We start from the raw sequence: 4,521 nt of genomic DNA on the forward strand, positions 1-4,521 counted from the left end.
ACTAGCATGTAAAACAATCAAACTCATTCTCATGGTGAACTAATTGTTTTCTAGAATGGAATGGAATATCACGAACTATTCTATGCTAACAAAAATCAAGCTTCATCAAGACTTCTTCAAACCCCTCTAATAGAGGTTTTAGCCTTGAATCATTATGTTATCATTAATATATAAATCATAACAAGACATGATAAAAAAGATTATAAATTTACTTATTTGATTTAAAATGGAAATCTAATCATGCAAAATTGAATTGAAACTAGTAATGATAATTAACTAAATATATGAATTGAAGCTAAAATGATTTAATGAAATGAAACTAGATTTATGAATAACTAACTAACTTTATTGATCTAATGAATAATAACAAATACTTATTCAAAACTAAATTCAAAACAAGGTAATTAAAACTAATTAATAGAGTCTAAGCTAATTTATTTTCTAATCTAGGTCTAACTAATTAATCCCTCTTTTCCTCCCCTCAAGAAGAGAAATAGATCCCCAATTTCGTGCATGGGCCTAGAGCCATGTTTTGGGCCGGAAAATCGAGCCCAAAACCTAATTTCTTCAGTCCACAGAGGTTTTTTCAACTGGGTTTGACTTTAACAGACTTTTGTCAACTTATGATCCTCTGATTGGGTCAAGGTTAGAACCATTAGAAAGCTCTTTCTAATATGGTCGTTTTGACATAAGGTAGACCCAATTCCGAGGTCTGAGTCCAAAGATACGGTCGTCTGAAGTTCTGCTGACTTTTATGCGCTGTTTCTGCCCAAGTTGACTTTGACTTTTTGATAAGAGCCCAAAACTGTAGTTTTAACCCCTTAACCATCATACTTTTAGACCAATTATGTGAGTAATAATTAAGAGTTAATACTGATTACGTGTTTTTATGCATTTCAGGCTTCAAAGTCTATTATGTGCAGAAATGTGCCACTTTAGCGAGATAAAGTAGCAAAGGTCGGTTGCTAAAGAGTTCTGTGAATAAAGGCCAAGATTCAAGGAGACAAAGCCTTTATAAAGCCCGGTCAAAAGCTGAAAAGTCAACACGCGGGCGTAAACAATTAAGACAAGTCAACAGACTTCCGGGCGCCGTATCTTTTGGACTCGGACACCGAATCGGGAGTATCTTATGTCAAAACGACCGGCTCGGAAAGAGCTTTCCAATGGTCCAAGCCTTGACTCAATCAAAGGAGCAAAAGTGGACGAAATATCTGTCGAAGCCAACTGCAGCTGAAGAGCCCATTTTGGACTAAAGAAATTGGGTTTTGGGCCCGATTTTCCGGCCCAAAATATGGCTCCAAGCCCATGCACGATTTTTGGATCTGAAAGTATAAAAACAAAAGCTTGACTCTTTGTTAATGGTAGATAGTTAGGTTAGGAAGCTAATGTTAATGGAGTTTAGGGTTAGAAAAAGATAGATCTAGATTAGTTAATTACTTAGTTTTCATTCCATTAATTAGTTTCATTCTTTGTTTTAGATTAGTTATTTAAATCATTGAATATCATTCATTAGATAAATAAAATAGTTGTTATTCATTCAATCATATCTTGTTCTTATTGTTCTATTAGATTTATAAAGTTAATTACTTATTGCATAATGACATGTTCTTATTATTGTTCTTGTGTTGCACTACACCATAACAGGCCATTTGCAACGGCAAAAAAGCGTTGTTAATAATTTTCGCAACGCTTTTTAAGCGTTGCAAATATGGCGTCAGTAAAGTGTTGGAAATATTTGCAACGCTTAAAAAGCGTTGCAAACAAAAATTTCCAACGCTTAAAAAGCGTTGCAAACAGAAATTTCCAACGCTTATTATAACTATTTCGTACACATATTTAAAACCTTTGCAACGGTTTTTTATTTCACAAACGCTTTTTAAGCGTTGGTAATTTGTTTAATTTTTACCAACGGTTTGTAACCGTTGCAAAGTTGTTAGTTAATTTTAAAAAAAAATAATTTAAAATTCATTTGTAACGGTTATAAACCGTTGCTGATGGGTTGCTAATGAAAAAAAATAATTTCTCATATTTTGTAGCGAGACCAGCTAAACCTACAATAACCAATGAATACAAGAATGGTTTAGACAAATATATATATATATATATATATATATATATATATATATATATATATATATATATCGGTTTGTCTAGGGTGCCACTCTTATAGTGACACCCTTTATCTCACACTTTTCTCGGTCTCTCAGATCTATTCATCAGATCACCAGATCTAGTTCGAAATAAAAATTGTGAAATTTCAAAATTTCAACTAATTCAAAACCGAAAAACGAAAAACACGAAATTCTCACTAAAACCCAATTCCATCGCCTCCAGAGAGTTCTCTTGACGCCATTAACGACCACCTGAGCTCTCTTGACAGCACTCAACCAACGACCAAACCCCACCGAAATCAGTCGGTTTTAATCCCAAAAAAAAACCCAACGCTATGGTATAGCCAAAACTCGATTTCCCCACTCTTCACAAATCGCGATTTGACTCCATTACTGCCTTTCAAAGCTTCGCATGCAGAACGTATCCATACGTATGGGCATCGTATATATTCGTATACGGTGGACTTGCTTTATGGACTACTTATAGATGGAGAAAACTTCGTAACACTGAAAACAGAGTCAGACTTCTTCAACAACGTCTTCGTTAACTTGTTGAAGCTGAAGAGCTTTCTTCTTCTTCTTCTTCAGCCACAATTGATAAACCCAAGGAATAGTTATTAGGTAATGTGTTTGAAGAAAATGTTAACCCCTCATTATATTTAGTTTTGTTTTTGGAATGTGGTTATGATTGTTTTTGGTGTTTTTTAGGTTGCCCGGCGAGGAAATGTGGAATTGGATCAGAATGGATAAATGGGTAGGAGTTATTTTTTGGCTTTTGAATTGATATTTTGGGAGTATTGATAAATTGATTAGGGTTTAGGGTTTTTGGTGAATGAAGGGTATTTTGGTTATTGTGATGAGTTTTACTGTAATGTGTTACGGTTTAAGATGTAGGTAGTGTGATACATTTGGTAGTTCACAAATGAATTCACATGTTTTATGGAATTCAGAAAATGCGCAAATGATAGTGTTTGTGATTTTTTGTAAAAGTTATATAATGTCTTTGAATGAATGCAGTTTCGAATAAGAATAAAAATTATTGCATTATGAACCATAGTTTTAGTATAGTTATTGAGGCCGTGACACAATAACTTCATATTTGATCCCTATGGTTTTACTTGTACTGTTTCCTGCCTATGTGTTTCCATTCTTAAGCAGTCATACACATAGGTATTTAAGATTGTTTGGCTATGTATGACAAGATGAGGCCTTCTTGTCGAGTAAGTAAGTCGTCACTTCTAGCAAGGTATATGATCATTTATATAGTTCATATCATATATTCTACTACATTTTAGGGTTAGTGCATATTCATGACTCGAGTGTTTGATACCAAGTCCTTTAGAATTGCTCACTAAAATTAGACTTTTATCGAAAGCAAAACCACTCAAATATGCATTGTGTTAGTAAAGTGAGATATGGGATTTTTATAAAAGTGTAAATGAAAAACTGTTGCCACTTAGAAGTATGTTGTGGGCTATGAAACTTTTTATGACTTTATATTTCTAGTGTTCTTACCTTCCATTTTTCTAGGAGCCGTAACTAAAACATTTCTTGAAGCTTTAAAAGTCGACATATTTAAATCTTTGTGGTGTTGTACTTTTGTCGCTTTGTCATGTTTTAGTTCCACTAAGATTTCGCTTTTATTGCAATTATCTTGCACTTATCCTTTAGTGACTTTATAAAGATTGAAATTCAGTTCTCAGAAATCTTTCAGCTTTTGGAGCTTGATCATCAAATTGAAAAGAAAAGAAACACTATGAGTTTTTGGAGGGCCGAATTGTATTCTTACAAGGTAGTTTCTCGTTGTGGCCTTGTAGGTCAAGTATCCATGTTTGTGTTTAACCTGCCTTTTTTTATGATTTTCGATGCATTATAGGATTGAAGCCGGGTCGATTGATTGAGGATATGTTCACGGGTATAAAGGTTGTTGATTTTGGGGAGTGAAATTAGGCTCTCCCTCGAGACATTCATTCCAACTTTGGATGACTTCTTTTCTCAACAAGATGGTATTCACCGGTGATCCTCCTCCTACAAGAAATCATGAGTTGTTTATAGAAGTTTATAGAAGCAATCAAGGATCAACAAAAGTCGGCATTCAAGAACTCTGCATTACAATAGAGGAAGGTGGTGCAATGTTGGGCTCTGGAAATATTCTCGACATCCAAATTATTTTGGCGAGGTTAGTTGATCTTTCCTTATTTTCTTTTAATCTTGTGAACAGTTAATTCTCTTTAACTTTCGAAAGCGTTGATAGGTGCATCTTCTACCTACACACAAACATTATAATTTCTGATGAGTAGCTTTCTTGTTTGGTTATCCGCTAAATGGAGCACTTGCTTATACAACCTATACTTCAAATTGATATTAAGTTCACTTTCCAAATTTCCTTTGTTTTTATCTCCTTAAAATA

At 34.0% G+C, this 4,521-nt stretch overlaps 1 long non-coding RNA gene across 1 annotated transcript; it reads left to right on the forward strand.

The window, feature by feature from the left end:
* The first annotated feature begins 2,338 nt into the window (after window positions 1-2,338).
* Window positions 2,339-3,090, forward strand: LOC147485873 (uncharacterized). Its single transcript, XR_015201866.1, has 2 exons — window positions 2,339-2,732; window positions 2,820-3,090. It is a non-coding gene; the product is annotated as an uncharacterized LOC147485873 (long non-coding RNA).
* The last annotated feature ends 1,431 nt before the right edge of the window (window positions 3,091-4,521 follow it).

This window comes from Coptis chinensis, chromosome 7 (assembly GCF_015680905.1).
Source record: "Coptis chinensis isolate HL-2020 chromosome 7, ASM1568090v1, whole genome shotgun sequence".
Lineage (NCBI taxonomy): Eukaryota > Viridiplantae > Streptophyta > Magnoliopsida > Ranunculales > Ranunculaceae > Coptis > Coptis chinensis.